The following is a 17,296-nucleotide window of genomic DNA, read 5'->3' as shown; positions in this document are numbered from 1 at the left end:
ATTCAAGGTGGATAAAAGACTTAAATGTAAGTCGTAACACCATAAAAGTCCTAGAGGAAAACATTGGCAGGAAAATCTCAGACATTCCACACAGCAACATCCTCACAGACATGTCCCGTAAAGCAAGGGACATAAAAGAAAGAATAAACAAATGGGACCTCATCAAAATAAAAAGCTTCTGCATGGCTAAAGAAAGCATTAAAATAAAAAGAGAACCAACAGTATGGGAAAACATATTTGCCAATGATACCTCAGACAAGGGCCTGATCTCCAAATATATAAAGATCTCTTATACTTTTATACTCAGAAACTTGAGAGGAAATTAAGGAAGTTTACCTCAATAAAGACACTTCAGCTTCTTGTTTGCATGGATATATAGTACCATTTGTTATGCTTCAGTTTGTATACCTTTCTCTTCATATTATCACCCTGGAAATTCTCAAATCTACTTAATTATAACATTTCACATTCTCCTCAAATTAATCGGAGCAACTGAACATGGCTGGGGTAAAACGGACAATCAAGTTAAATACGTCAGCCATGGCCATGCGCAGTTCAGACCTCCCTTCAAGAGAACCTGTTGCAGTGAGCACAGCTGACTGAAAGCCTCAACCTGCAGCACCTGCAGATTCTCTGCAACGCTCCAGCCCAAGCTGAGCTTCCCCCAGGCTGCTCCCAGACAATACCGCATATAACAAGACTGCTATAGCGGCTATTTCTGCTGTAGCCAACATGGGACCTTCCTAACATCAATCTTCGCTGGAAGGCCTCACATTGGCTTGGTCTTTTCAGATCTGCACTTCAGTCCAAAGCTCTGTTGCTCAGTTTTCCTGTCTTCCCTCTCATTTTACAGGTGACAGACCTGCATGACAGTCTTGAAGACTTCTCACCTCTGCCTAATCTTTACCCTCCACAAGCATTTCCCCAATAAATATCTTACACGTCTAATCCCAACTTTTCATCTGCTTGTTGAAGGATCTAAACTGACTCACTAAATTCATCTCACTAAATTCCAGCTGAATCTTTCTTCTTCATTTTAATCTTATTGTATTTCTTTTGTTTTTTTTTATTTTTTCAATTATAGTTGACATGCAACATTATATTAGTTTCAGGTGTACAATATAGTTAGTAGACATTTATATAACTTACAAAGTGATCACTCCAATAAGTCTAGTGCCTGTCTGTCACCAAACATGCTTATTATATTATTGACTATATTTCCTACATTGTACTTTACATCCCCATGACTTTTTATAGCTGGCTATTGGCACATCTTAATCCCTACCTCCAACTTTTTAAAAAGATTTTTGTTTATTTATTTTTACAGAGAGGGGAAGGGAGGGAGAAACAGAGGGAGAGAAACATCAATGTGTGGTTGCCTCTCACGTGGCCCCCACTGGGGACCTGGCCCACAACCCAGGTGTGTGCCCAGACCTGTAATCAAACCAGCGACCATCTGATTTGCAGCCCATGCTCAAACCACTGAGCTACACCAGCCAGGGCATTCTTCCCCTTCTTTACCTATCCCTCCACCTCCCCTCCCATTTGGCAAATATCAAAATACTCTCTGTATCTATGAGTTTGTTTCTGTTTGTTTTTTAATTTGTTTTTTAGTTTCCACATATATAAGTAAAATCATCTGGCATTTGTCTTTATATATCTGACTTACTTCGCTGAGCATAACACCCTATAGGTCCATCCATGTTGTTGCAGGTGGAAACATTTCATTCTTTTTAAGGTTGAGTAATATTCCATCATATATACATAATATCTCCTCCTTACCCACTCATCTAATGATGGATACTTAGGTTGCTTCCATATCTTGGTATTGCAAAGAATGCTACAATGCACATGGAATGCACATGTCTATTTGAATTAGTGTTTTGGGTTTCTTCTGTTAAATAAGCCGAAGTGCAATTGCTGGGTCCTTCTTTGTCTGTTGTTATAGCCGTTGCTTTAAAGTCTATTTTGTCTGATATAAGTATTGCTCCCCCAGCTTGTTTTCAGTTTAATGAAGTATCTTCTCTATCCCTTTATTTTCAGTCTGTGTGTGTGTTTTGATCTGAATTGGGTCTCGTGCAGGCAGTATATGCATCAGTCTTATTTTCTTATCCATTGAGTCACCTCTGTCTTTTGATTGAAGCATTTAATCCATTTACATTTAAAGTAATTATTGATAGGTACATAGTTACTGCCATTTAATTATTCATATGTATTTTTCTTCTTCTTCTTCTTAAAGAAGTCCCTTTAAAATTTATTGTAATACTGGTTTGGTGATGATGAATGATTTCAGCATTTTCTTGTCCAGGAATTCTATTATGTTCCCCTAACCAATTCAGTCACCCAACCTTCTATACATAGTATATCCATTTTTCTTTCTCCTCAAACTAACAAAACCTCTCTCCCCACAGCCCCATCCCTGGGGCATTTCCAGGTGATCACCTTGTAAATATTTCACTGACAAAATAGAAGTATTCAAAACACCCAATCCCCCATCCAGGTTATGTACTTTCGTTCTCATATACTCTACCTTCTTTCTTGCTGTTACTTTGTATCAGCTTTCCTATACCAAGTTAATCCCTCCAATTGTGCATTAGATTCCCTCCTATCTCACTACTCACGGCACTTTTCACGTTCAGTATGATCAGCTTTTTCTCTCTGGAATAATTTTCATCATAATCAAACATGCTGTATTAATACCTATTAAAAGGCTCTCTTAATGCTTAAATCTTTCTCCAATTACCACCTGGACTTATAGTCCATCTTTCCACTCCTTCTATTCTCTCTTGAAACCACACTAATTTATATTATTAGCATAATGCAATTTATACCATTTTTTCTTGCCAATATCACCTGAAACAAATTTACTGGTCAATTTTCAAACTTCACCTAATACAAACAATCAGCCACTTTCAGCAATGTTAATAACTTCCTCCCTTTTGAAAGACTTTTTTCTTTTTTTAAGATTTTATTTATTTATTTATTTATTTATTTATTTGAGGGGAAGGGAGGGAGAAAGAGAGACACATCAATTTGGTTGCCTGTTGTACAAGCCCTAACCGGAGACCTAACTTGCAACCCAGGCATGTGCCTTCACCGAGAATCAACTGGTGATATTTCACTTGGCGAGATGATGCCCAACCTACTGAGCCACATTTGACAGGACAAAAGACTTTTCTCATATTGATTCTGGACACCACTGTTTCTTGGTTCTCTTTTTATTGATTACTTCTTTCAGTCTCCTCTGCAGGAATCTACTTAGCTTCCACACTTGTACCATTAGAATTCCCCATATCTTTGTCTTTGTGACTATTTTACTGAAACTACAGTTTGTGATGTCTTACATTCCAATAGATTTAAATATTACCTTTAATTTGATAACTCCGAAGTTTGATCCCCAGCTTCAGACTCATACATACCACTACGTTACTCAACATCTCCACTTAGTCATCAAATATAGGGTGGGTACAAGTAAGTTTACAGTTGTTTGTATGTGAAATAATACGATAATTAATAATAACACAAGAATAAACTTTTGCGTACTCACAAATGTAAACCTACTTTTGCCCACCTCTGTATGTATCTCATACATATTTGTGTATATGTATATGTAAATTTATATTTGTGTATAATATACACAAATATAAATTTTTGAGCCCCCCAAACATGTTTCTTTCTGTTTTCCTCATTTCAATTAATTTCAACACCTTCTTTCCAGTTATTTAGACCACCACTCTTAAAGACTTTTGAAAGTATCATCAAAAAAGAAGATATATCTGTTCCATCTTTTTCCTATTGGCTCTGATGTCAAAATATACCCAGCCCAAGTCTTTGTACCACTTCCACCCATTGTTACTATTGTGACTCTCCCTTCCATATATATATATATATATATACATATATATATATACACACACACACAAATATGTATATATATATTAAATTATTGTACTATACTCCTAATATTCTCTCTGCTTCCACACTAATCTTTTAAACCTATTATTTGCTCTAACTTTTTAAATGTATATTAGATCATATTATTCCTTTTTCCAAAAACTGTCCTCCTCCTTCAGAGGAAAATTTAAAGCTGGTAACATGAACTACAAGTCCCTATAATACCTGTTTCCATTTTCCCCTATTTCTCTGATGTCCTGTTAGCTAATTCTCTATACTGATTACTACACACCAGCCACATTGACCTCCTTGCCCTTCTTCCAGTAGTTCTTGCATCTGGAACATGGAATTCTGTTAGAAGTAGCTTCCTCTAGATATCTTTATAATTTAACTCCTTTACTTGTTTTACTTTTCTGTTCAAATGTCCCCCTACCAGAAAGGCCTTCCTTGAAAACAACATGTAAATTAGCTCAGATTCTACTCTGTCACTTTCTATTACCCCTAGATATTTTTTCATAGTATTAATCAAAAGTTGACAATCTCTACTGTAGGGAACCGCCCTGCCTGGTTTCAGAGGCTGTAACCCCCCATGGTTAAGGCTGAGTCAGAGTTGGGACCATAAGCCACTAAGGAGACAAAGCTTGTCTCCCTGGCAGAAGTGCCACCCCCGCCCACTTCTCCCTGCTTGGCCCTGAGCTTGGCCAGTTAGCCAATGACGGGTAAGAATCCTCAAGGGAGGATCAACCTAAGACAGGCTCTGGTCACCAGGAATAAACTTGCAGGGAAGGACTCGGGGGGCTGTGGAAAAAGGGGGTGATGGACCCTCGCCCCTCAGCTTTGAAATAGCCTGAGTCCTCATTCTGTCTGCAAGAAATCTCCTAACCTCTTGGCTGCCTTACTTCCCTTGCCTGACTTAAGCCTGAAGCAATAACAGAGGGCAGTGCAGTCCTGTGCTGGGAGGGGCGGATTCCCTGGAGAATCAGGCCTAAGAAAAATACATGCATTCCTGTGAAACCTACTTAATTTGTACCCTCAGTTTAAAAGATAAGGGTCCAGACCTGAGATGAGTCTGGTGCCTAAAGTTTTATGGCCCTCTAACTAATTGGCTGTAACTCAGAATAAGCCCTCAAAGTTCTCTGTAAATCATGTATTGTTTAACCCTTACTGGCTGACAATGATTGATGAGCTTTATCCGTATTCCTATGCGAATGAACCTAAAAAAAGCCCCTGGAGAGAGAGGCTCTGGGCCCTTCCCCTTTGAGAGAAGCGGCCACCTTTCCTCCCCAAGCAGATCATGACTTGGTAGTCTTTTTCTTCATCCATGGTGGACTGGGGGGGCTACGTTAAAGCCCCCTGACACTCTACATTGCAATACACACATCCTCACCACACACAAGGGTAAGTGCCTTTAGAGGTAATCTTGTTCTATTCTGTACTACATATCTTGAATTACATTGATGGTGTATTCAGCAGTGAATGTTTATTGAAGGAGTAAGTGCATAAAATGAATAATGGGACAAGCAGAGAGAAGGATCTAGTTATAAGAACTAGAGTAGCAAGTGGAAAGTTAGATAACCTGGTTAATAAATATAATTATTCTAGCCTGGTTATTCTAAATAATGTACACAGGTAGTTAGAAACTTGGATATTTTAACTAGCATGTAAGACTTTTACAATTAGGTTACCAGAAACAAAGTTAATTTTACAGAAAAGTGTTAACATAATAGCCCAGCAACTTCTATCCTTGGAAGGTCTACTTTCAAGGTTGGCTCTTGGCTGGTGGTGTCTGGGAACTTGCAGTTCAAGAGGGTTCCTGCCATTCCCTAAATGATGAGTGGTACACGAGGGGGGGCCAAAAATGGGAATTCATTTATAAATAATTGTGTATTTATTCTTAGATGTTTAAACTTCATCACTTTCAAAGTACTGTCTATTTGATGCAGTACACCTACCAAGACAGGTTTTCCACTGCTCAAAACAGTTTTGAACTCATCAGTTTTGATGCCTACTGCTTCTGCTGTTTTTGTTTCACCTCTTCCACATCAGCAAAATGTTTCCCTTTGAGGACTTCTTTCATCTGGGGAAACAACAAAAACAAAAGAGTTGCTAGGGGTGAGATTGGGTGAATAGGGAGGGCGAGGCGGGGGTCAGGCCATTTTTGGTCAAAAACTGCTGAACACTCAGCACAGTGTGGGCAGGTGTGCTCATAAATCACCCATCATGAAATGGGCAAACGTGTTGAAAGAGTCTTCAAAAAAACGAAAATTCAACTAAAGCAAATTAAGCCTCTTACAACACCAGCTGGTACATTACACAGACGGGTTCCTAGAACACTCGCCTAGCACGGGAGGGGCCTGCCCTCCAGAAGATAATGCTGTTTTATTGGCGCCCCCACTTTTCCTGTGTCTACACTGTTTGTGAAAACAATGTGCTTTACACCGTATCTGCCTTCATTCTGAGAATCTGGGATTTTCGTATGTGGCATGTGTGTCACTTGGAGGGCACCTAAGTGATCAGCTTTCAATGAAAAAACAAACAGCCTTGCCCATGAGTCTCTCATCAGCTTCTCTCAACAGAAACATTGCACACATGTTGCTTCGCGTTCACAGAGGGTAAGAGTGTTACTCTTGTGACGCCTCATGAGAGGGACAGAGCCTAAGGGGGCCTGCAGACGGAATGATCCTCATCTGCTTACGCCTCTTTTCTTTGTGATCCTGCTGTCTATGCTCACTACCTCTGTGTAACAAGTCTTAGGAGTAAAACTATTTTTTCCTAGAGTCATTCCAGAAAATCTTTTAATGTGGATTCGTGTTCCTCAGAACACAGTAATAAAATGCCTCCTCTGTAACACACCACTCTGTCAGACTTGAAGCCCCAATTGTTAAACAACATGGTTTCAAATCTCCTGAAAATTTAACAATTATCTCACATAGAGCCAGTAAGATCTAGCTACAGCAAACTGCAGAAAAACAATCAATCAACACGATGTAAATGTAACCTTACGTCTAGACCTGGTAAAGAGGCTCCTGTTCCTCAGATTGCTAAAACTGCTAAAAACCTAGCCCTGTCTCCTATGCACAGAGTGCTGAATAGAAGCACAAAATTATCTCACGCCTACAAGGGAAAAACCAGTGCGTGAAACTGTTGAGTAAGCCTCTGCTTTCATTTGAACCAAATAGTTCAGTTCTATTCTACTTCCACATCAATTTTATTGACAAACTTAGAGAAGAAAACACATATACACTCCCCTAATTAATTGTTCAGATACAAAATAAAGCATTTATAAATGCTACAGAAATAATAATAGCAATTGAATCTTCAGTTAAATGCTAAAACTTAATGACACACAAACTTAAGCTCTCCCACTTGAGATCTCATGAGAATAAATTAACATAAAAGTGCAATAATTTTAATTATTCTTGGAAAAAATAAAGAGCTATACCTAAAGCAAGACTGGTTCTCTCAGTAACTGCTGAGTTCAGTTTTCTAAATAGCACCTTTCCTATCATAGCCACTCAATAAACATTTATGGATTAATGAACTTCCAGCTCAAAAATAAAGGTCATGTTCCTATTTCTTTATCTAATTCTTGACAGTGATAATATAAAAAGATAATGAGAGGGTATAACACATTCGTGATAAAAACTTGTTATTTATATTTTTCAGAATCACTCTGCTTCTAGGTTTCTGACCTAACTGAGTAAATACTGAACACTTCCTGTCCATTACTAAAGCAACTTTGAAAAAAATATTTTCCTGAGTGCATCAGACTATTATTCTATTCATTGGAAGTCAAGAGTGCATTAGTATCTTTTACATAAACTATACTTTCAAGTAGTTTTTACACTAATTAAGTTAAATGTGATAACAGCAAGAGTGATGAAATGAAATTTAATGGAAATAATGCAATACATTAGAATTAAGAATTGTGATATGTTAAAATTGTTTGATTATCTAAGAAACTATTATGCTCACACTGTGAAATGGTCCAAAGATAAATACAATTTCCAAAACTTTAAATGAACAGGTGCTAAAATCAGTTTTTCTACTGTGAGATCTTGCAAAAAATAGCCATTTTTATAGCTTCTAATATTTATAAATAAGAACATCCATTTAAAATGTCACTCTATCATAAACAAATAGCAACTCAAAGCCTACAGTTTAGTAATTACATGCCAGAGAGAGGCATCATACTTGCAATATTATATACACATTTTGATCATAGAAAAATAATTTTGGGGGTCCTTCTAAAGAAGACCTAAATTTTCAAATGTTGATGTCAACACAACCACTAGTGGAATAATCTCAACAGCCCTTGAACAAAGTGAGAGCCACTTGCTCATTATGTGATCCTGGCACCAATTTTAATGGTTTCCATTGGAACGAACACTCTTCTCCAGAAACGTCTGGCTTCCAATTAGGATGTAAAAAGGTAGAAAGATCTACAAAGTTGTACGAAATTTATTCTGAGCCCATCAGATGGTTCATGCCACAAGAGAAACAAACAGGCAGAAATCTGAGGAAAGACAGGCACCTTCAAGAAAAGGTGAGTGGTGGCTTACATGGGATAGAACATAGTAGAAAAACTGAGCTGTCATCTAAGCCAGTAAGAAGATTTACCCGAAATTTCTAGCACATTTCTAAAGGCCACTTGTGGGATAGGTTGGGAGAATAGAATTTCCAAGAGCCACCCACAGGCACCAGGCATCTTGCACTTAATCTCAGACTTTTCCATGGATGTCCGCGCAAGTTAACAAGGACATTTGAGCAGAGAGACTGGAATAAGGCACCACTGTAGGGTGGCACAGTTTTGCCCGGAACCTTCTCCTATCCAGAAAAAAAAAATCTTGAGTCAGGAGTAGGGGGAAGAAGAAAAGACCACATATGGTTGCAGCTAGGGCAAGAAACCAGAAAAAAATTAAAACAACAACAAACTTCTTTCTCCCCTTGAGAGGTGGGTCAGAGGCACCCAAACCCTGGCTGTTAGAAGTCTCCTTCATCTGGCACAAGGAGCCAGAGCAAGATCACAAGGAAAGCCTCATCTCCCCAAACCAGGAACGCCAAGGTAGTATAAGGCTGACACTGAAGCAGGACACCAGAGAAGGCCCTCCTGACCCCACCACCAGTCCGTTCAGCTTCCACTAGCAGACTAGCAAGGTGGGGCTGTCTGTCCTTGGGGTGGGGGCAGGGAGAACTATTCAAACACTTATTCTGATGTGGAAGCATGCAGGGGAAATCTAAAGCGAATGGAACTGGAATATTGAGAAAAAACCCTCTGACAATCCAGAAAAATTCTGCACAAGGCAACTTTAAAGGAATCTGAAGCAGAAAAAACACTAATGTAGTTATAACAAAACCCATATTTGAATCAAATTTTACACCAGTAAAAAAGTTGAGTAACACCCTTCAAGTTCTGAAAGAAAAACTTCAACAAAGAAATGAGTAACAAGTGAAAATATTTTTCAGAAATTAAGTTGAAAAACACCTTTTGCAAAGACTGAGAGGATCCAATACCATTTATTACAACACATGTTAAAAGGCATTCTTCAGGTAAAAAGAGTATGATACAAACCTTACCTGCAGGGAAACAGGTTTTGTCTGTGTGGGTAACTGCCTCCTCCCCCAACTCCCCAACATCCCCTCACCCCTCCATATCCCCCACCCCCAGCCCGGAGCAGACTTCTCTGCGTGGTCCTGGCCTGGGCTCCGGAGCATGACTGTCTAGGAAACTGTCAGCGCTGGCAGATGTACCTGCCCCTTAGGGTCTGGTTGCGGCTGAGTGCAGGTGTCCTGAGGGCAGGGGGGAGGGGACTGCTGCAGCTCTGCAAACTCTCTCCAAACCCGGAGCCAGCCTGCGGCACAGTCCCTGAGCATCCTGGGTGAGTAATAGGCCTGGTCCGAAGGGTTTTTCTGCCTCTGTGGGCTGGCCGGCCTGCCCCGCTCCAAGAATCAGCCTCCAATCCTGGAAAGCTCCGGCGGGGTCATTCTATTTCAAGGGGTGGGGACTCTGGGGCTTCTGGCACCTCGAAGGGGCCGCTGTGCTTTACATCTTCAGCCAACCCGGCCTCTGAGCAAGGACCTGCACCGCAGGAGGTTTCTTGCTCGCTCTTCCACACCTTCCCCATACCTTCCCCTCCTCCCCCACCTGCCTGGCATCATCTTACAATGGCTTTCTCTTCGGAGCCCGTTTTCTGAGCAGTGTTTGCACTCACTGCACCCTTTTGTCCACCACCCACTACAATTCTAACCCAGACAGTGTGACTCCCTGTGCCTCCAGGCTACAGAAACTGCTCTCTCTCTCAGTGGACACCCGAAGCCACCATACTGACTTTCATTCTTTTTATTGAACTGTGGAGTCCTCTCCCAGGCTTGCACATCTGTTACAACTCTCTTTCTGTCCCTTAAAGTAACACATATTTAGGAAGGAGACAGAAGGGTCCAAATCTGAGCTGTCCGCTATCGGTGTCCTGTTACAAAGGAGTTGCCTGTGCTAGCACTCTGAATCATCACCTGCTTTCTCGGGGACTTTGGACTGAAAATGATTCCTTCTCCTTCTATTATTTTCAACCTTTTCTTCTCTACCAAATTTCCTGTCTGGTATTTAAACATGCTTAAACTTCTCAATGCTTTGAAAATATTTTTCTCCTTAACTCCTCTCCTATCAGGACTCCAATTGTCCCTTATCCTCATGGACATTCTCTCCTGTCCCATGCCTCATCCCTCTCCAGTTGAGCTTCTGCACTTGCCACTCACCTGAAGCAGCTCTGAATTGTCGCAGATAAGCCTCAGTCTGCATCTTACTTGACCTCATTCTAGCATTTGACGCTATTGACCACACCCTCATCCAAGTATGCTCTTCCCTCTGCTCTTATCTCGAAATTTTGCCTCTTACTTTGGCTGTTCTTTAACAAGCAGCTTCTTCTCCTTTCTCCAACTCTCACTTTTCTTTTTACATTGTTTTTCTTATATTTTTCTTTTCATTACCATGTAGCCTCCTTGTACCCCCCCTCACCCAAGTAATCGCCACAATGTTGTCCAAGTCCATGAGTCCTTTTTCCTTTTTGCTCAATTCCTCCACTCCCTATTCTTCCCCTGCCTTATCTATCATCCTACTCTCTGTCTACAAGTCTGTCTCTATTTGGCTTGTTTTGTTTGTTCATTAGATTCCACATATAAATAAAATCATGAGGTATTTGTCTTTCTCTGACTGGGTTATTTCACTTAGCATAATGTTCTCTAGATCCACACACACTGTCGCAAGGGTAAAATTTTCTTCTCTTGCATGGCTGAGTAGTATTCCATTGTGCAAATGTCCCATAGTTGTTTTATCCACTCCTCTACTGATGGACACTTGGGCTGCTTCCATATCTTGGTGATTGTAAATAACACTGCAATGAACAAAGAGGGACTTATGTTCTTTTCAAATTAGTGTTTTAGGTTCCTTCAGATATATTCCCTGAAGTGGGATCATTAGGTCAAAATGCAGATCCATTTTTAATTTTTTGAGATATCTCTACACTACTTTCCACAGTAGTTACACCAATCTGCATTCCCACTAGAAGTGCAAAAGGATTTTTTCTTTCTCCTTATCCTTACCAGCACTTATTGTTTGTTCTTTTGTTGATGATGGCCATTCTGACAGTGTGAGGTGACAGCTCATTGTGGTTTTAATATGCATTTCTTTGATAATTAATTACATTAAGCATCTTTTCATATGCCTATTGGTCATGTGTATATCCCCTTTGGAGAAATGTATATGTAGGTCTTTTGCCCATTTTTAATTGAGTTGTTTGTTTTTTGCTGTTGAGTTTTGTAATTTATTTATAAATTTTGGGCATTAACCCCTTCTCAGATGTACCAGCAAATATGTTCTCCCATTCCATGGGTTTTCTCTTTATTTTGTTGATGTTTTTCTTTGCTGTGCAATAAGTTTTTAGTTTCATGTAGTCCTATCTGTGAACTTTTTTCTTTAGTTTCCCTTGCCTGGGGAGATATATCTAATAAAATATTGCTGCAAGCGATGCCCAAGATTTTGCTGCCTATGTTTTTTCCTAAGGTTTTTATGGTTGTGAGTCTAACATTTAAGTTTTTAATCCATTTCAAATTGATTATTTTGTATGGTGTAAGCAGGTGGTCCAGCTTCATTTTTCTACTTGTATCTGTCCAATTTTCTCAGCACCATTCATTGAATAAACTATCTTTAGCCTATTGTATGTGCTTGCTTCCTCTGTCGAGTATTAATAAATGTGTGATTTTATTTCTTGGCTCTCTATTCTGTTTCACTGATCTATGTATCTGTTTTTATACAGAGTACCATGCTGTTTTGATTACAATGGCCTTACAGTATAGTTTGATATTAGGTAGTATGATTCTTCCAATTTTGTTCTTCTTTTTCAGGATTGCTGCTTCTATGTGGGGCCTTTTGTGGTTCCATATACATTTTTGAAATATTTGTTCTAGTGTTATGAAATATTTCATTGGAATTGTGATAGGAATTGAGTTGAATATATAGATTGCTTTGGGTAGTATGGCCATTTTAATTATGTTAATTCTTCCTACACATGAACACAGTATGTGCTTCTGCTTATTTGTATCTTCTTCGATTTTTTTCTTCAGTGTCTTATAATTTTCCAAGTACAGGTCTTTTACCCTTGGTTAGGTTTATTCCAAGGTATTTTATTCTTTTTGAAGCAATTGTGAATGGGATTTTTTTCTTAATTTCCCTTTCTATTATTTTGTTATTGGCATGTAAAAACACATCTGGTTTCTGGATGTTAATTTTGTATTCTGCTACTTTGCTGAATTCATTTATCAGTTCTAGTAGTTCTTGGTGGAATCTTCAGGGTTCTGTATGTATAGTATCATGTCATCTGCAAGTAATGATGGCTTTACTTCTACCATTCCAATCTGGATGTGTTTTATTTCTTCTTCTTGTCTGATTGCTATGGCTATGACTTCCAGTACTATGTTGAATAAGAGAAGTAAAAGTGGATATCCCTGTCTTGTTCCCAAATTTAAGGGAAATGTGTAGTTTTCTTCCCATTGAGTGTGATACCTTGGGTTTCTCATATATGGCCTTTATTATAAGTATGTTCCCTCTAATCCCACTTTGTTGAGAGTTTTTATCATACATGGGTGCTTGATTTTATCAAATGCATTTTCTGCATCATTTGATATGACTATGTGGTGTTATCCTTCATTTGTTTATGTAGCAAATCACATTTATTGATTTGTAAATGTTGGATCAAGCTTACATTAGTCATGGTGTATGATCTTTTTGATGCATTCCTGCATCTGGTTTGTTAATATTGTGTTGAGGATTTTATCATCTAAATTAATTATGGATATTGGCCTATAATTTTCTTTCTTTGTAGTGTTGTTATCTGGTTCTGGAATTATGATAATGCTGGCTTTGTAAATAAGTTTGGAAGCCTTCTCTCCTCTTAAATTTTTTGAAATAGTTTGAGAAGGAGAGGTGTTAGTTTTTCTTGGAATGTTTGGTAAAATTCACCTGTGAAGACATCCAGACCAGGGCTTTTGTTGTTGTTGTTGGGAGGTTTTTGATTATTGCTTCAATTTCACTATGTGTGATCTGTCTATTCAGATTCTCTGATTATTCATTAAAAAGGACTAGTCAGAAATACAGAATGCAATATCTGAAATAAATAGTACACTGGACAGGATAAATAGTAGGTTATATGAAGCACAGGATTGAATCAATGAATTAGAAGACAAAGCAGAAAAAAAAAACACAGGCAGAGCTGCAAAATGAAAAAAGAATTTGAAAAATGAGGAGAGCTTAAGAAACATTTTGGATAACAATAAAGCATAACAACATCCACATCATGGGAATACCAGAAGGAGAAGGGAGCAAGCAAGGAATCAAGAACCTCCTTAAAGAAATAATGTCCAAAAACTTCCCTAATCTGGTAAAGGAAAAAGACAAACAAGTCCAAAAAGATCAGAGAGTCCAAAGAAGCTGACACAAGACACATCATAATTAAAATGGCAAGGCTTAAAGACAAGGAGAGAATACTAAATGCTTCAAGAGAAATGCAGGTGATTACATACAAGGGAGCATCAATTAGACCGTCATCTGATTTCTCAACAGAAACATCTCAGGCCAGAAGGGATTGGCATGAAATACTCAAGGTAATGAAAAGCAAGGACCTGCCACCAACGCTAGTTTACCTAGCAAGGCTGTCATTTAAAATCAAAGGATAAACAAGAAGCTTCCTGGACAAGAAAAAGCTAAAGGAGTTTGTTAACACCATACAAGTACTGCAATAAATGTTAAAGGGCTTGCTTTAAGAAGAAGAAAAAGAGAAAAAAGCAGGAAAATAGTCTAACAATAAAATGATACTACGTATGTATCTATCCATAATCACCCTAAATGTAAATGGCTTAAATGCTCCAACTAAAAGACAGAGGGTAGCCAAATATATAAGAAAGCAATACCCATATATATGCTGCCTCCAAGAGACCCACACCAGATCACAAGAGACACACATATTAAAAGTAAAGGAATGGAAAACAATATTTCATGCAAATGGAAAGGGGAAAAAAGCTGGGGTAGCAATACTTATATCTGAAAAAATAGACTTTAAAACCAAGGCTATAGTAAGAGACACAGGACACTATATAATGATTAAAGAACAATCCAACAACAGGATATAACCCTAGTAAACATTTACACACCCAAGCATCGGAGCACCTAAATATGTAAAGCACATCTTGATGGACATAAAGGAAGAGATTGACAGAAATACATCTATAGTATGAGATTTTAATAACCCTTTGATTTCAATGGATAGATCTTCCTGACAGAAAATAAACAAGGAGACAGCAGCCTTAAATGACACACTAGATCAAATGGATTTAATTGATGTCTTTAGAGCATTTCACCCCAAAGCAGCAGAATATACACACTTTTCAAGTGCACATGGAACATTTTCCAGGATAGGCCACATGTTAGGACACAAAACAAGTCTCAATAAATTTAAGAAGATTGAAATTTTATCAAGCATCTTCTCTGACCTCCATGCTATGAAACTAGAAATCAATCACAAGGAAAACACTGAAAAACACACAAAACATGGCAGCTCAATAACATTTTATTAAACAGTGAATACATCAACAATGAAATCCAGGAAGAAATCAAAAGATACCTTGAAAAAAATGAAAATAAGGACACAACAGTCCAAAATCTGTGGGACACAGAGAAAGCAATAAAAGGGAAATTCATAGCATTATATGCATATCTCAAAAAAAAAAAGAAGGAAAAAGAAAAAGCTCAAATAAGCAATCTAACTTTACACTTAAAGGACCTTTAAAAAGAACAACAAAGCCCAAAGTGAGTAGAAGGAAAAAGAAATAATAAAGATCAGAGCAGAAATAAAAAATAGAATCTAATAAAACAATATAAAAAATCAGTGAATCCAATAGCTGGTTCTTTGAAAAGATTAAGAAGATTAACAAGCCTTTAACCAGACTCATTGAGGAAAAAGAAAAAAAGGGGGCTTCAAATACATAAAATCAGAAATAAAAGAGGAGAAATAATAATGGACATCAAAAAAATACAAAGGATTGTAAGAAATATTATGAAGAACTCTATGCCAACAAACTGGACAACCTCGACAAAATTGATAAATTCCTAGAAACATACAATCTTCCTTTCTCCAATTCAAATAAATGGAATTCCACTGAGTTAAGCCCTCCTCCTGACTCCCAACATATACACTTTCCTAGGTGAGATTTCTGTTAAAGTCTTTGCCTAACTTTTAATCCAAGTTGATAATTTTTTTGGAGTTTTAAGAGTTCTTTGTATATTTGGTTAATACTCTTTCATGAGCTATGACTTTTGTAAACATTTCTCCCAGTCATTAATAGAGTCTTTTCATTCTCTTGACAATGTCTTCTAAAAAGCAAAAAATTATTTTAAATTTTAATGAAGTTCTGCTTGTCAATTCTACTTTTATATACCTTGCCTTGGGTATTGTACCATTACCAAACTCAAGGTCATCTAGGCTTTCCACTCTGTTATCCTCTAAAAGTTTTATAGTTTTACATTTTACATTCGGGTTTGTGAATCATTTTGAGTTAATTTTTGTGAAAGACATAAAATCCATGTCTAGAAAGGTTGTCTTTTTTTTTTTTTTTTTGGCATGTGGATGGACAAATATTCCACCTTTTCTTGAAAAGATTTTTTTTCTCTATTGTATTGCTTTTCCTCCTTTGTCAAAGGCCAGTTAACTGTATTTATTTTTTTATTCTGTGGTCTATTTATAAACTCTCTATTCTATTTCAGTGATCTATGTGTGTGTAGTCTTTTGTTAATACCAGACCACCTTGATTACTGTACCTAGATAGTATGTCTTAAAGTTGAATATTGTCAGTCCTCCAACTTCATTCTCTCTAACCACTGAGTTGCCCATCTCAGTCCTCTACCTTTCCATATAAACTTTAAAACCAGTTTGCCAATATCTAAAAATGTACTTGCTGGGATTTTGATGTGAATGGTTATGAATCTATAGACCAAGATGTCAGACCAAAACTGACATCTTGATGATATTGAGTCTTTTTATCTATGAACATGGAATACCTCAACATTTATTTCATTTTTCTTTGACATCAACATATTTTTAAGTAAAAAAAGGATATGAATAAATTAAAGGAATGAAACAGAAGATGTGTATAAGTATAGTGGAAAATCAGATTAAATCATATAAAATAAGGGCAAATTTTAGAAAACTCAAAAATCAGACAATGAGTTAAGAATTTCAACTTGAGCCCTGGCTGGTGCGGATCAGTGGATTGAGGACCAGCCTGCAAAACCAAAGGGTCGTGGGTCAATTCCCAGTCATCGCACATGCCTGGGGTATGAGAGACAACCACACATCAATGTTTTTCTCCCTCTCTTTCTCCCTCCCTTCCCCTCTGTCTAAAAATAAATAAATAAAATCTTTAAAAAAAAAAGAATTTCAACTTGAGATAGACTTCGTAAGCCCAGAACTCTTATTTCTTCAATTGACCTCAATGCCAAGTGTTAAATACTTATAGCTTTCTATTACTTAGAAATTTGTAAAAAGTTACTTCATCAAGTACACATTGTAAGGAAAACATTTGTTTTCCCTCTGAACTTGGGCAATACTATATACTCAAGAGTTACTCCTTGTGGCCTGGACTATTTTGTTTTCATTTCTTCTGTCTCTTAGGAACTTATCATTTTCCACAGATAGGTATATCACAAATATCTCCTAAAATTAACTATAAATCTGTCTAGCAGAGAACAGGGGTCTATGAGACCCTATTTGGTTTGTCATGGTCTCATCTTCAAAGAGCTCTTGTCAGGACTGATAGCAACTGCACTTTCATTTGATTCTTGTGTTTTTGCCTTTCTTGA

Source organism: Desmodus rotundus, chromosome 2, assembly GCF_022682495.2.
Source record: "Desmodus rotundus isolate HL8 chromosome 2, HLdesRot8A.1, whole genome shotgun sequence".
In the NCBI taxonomy this organism is placed as follows: domain Eukaryota; kingdom Metazoa; phylum Chordata; class Mammalia; order Chiroptera; family Phyllostomidae; genus Desmodus; species Desmodus rotundus.
Note: the sequence above shows the minus strand (reverse complement) of the source record.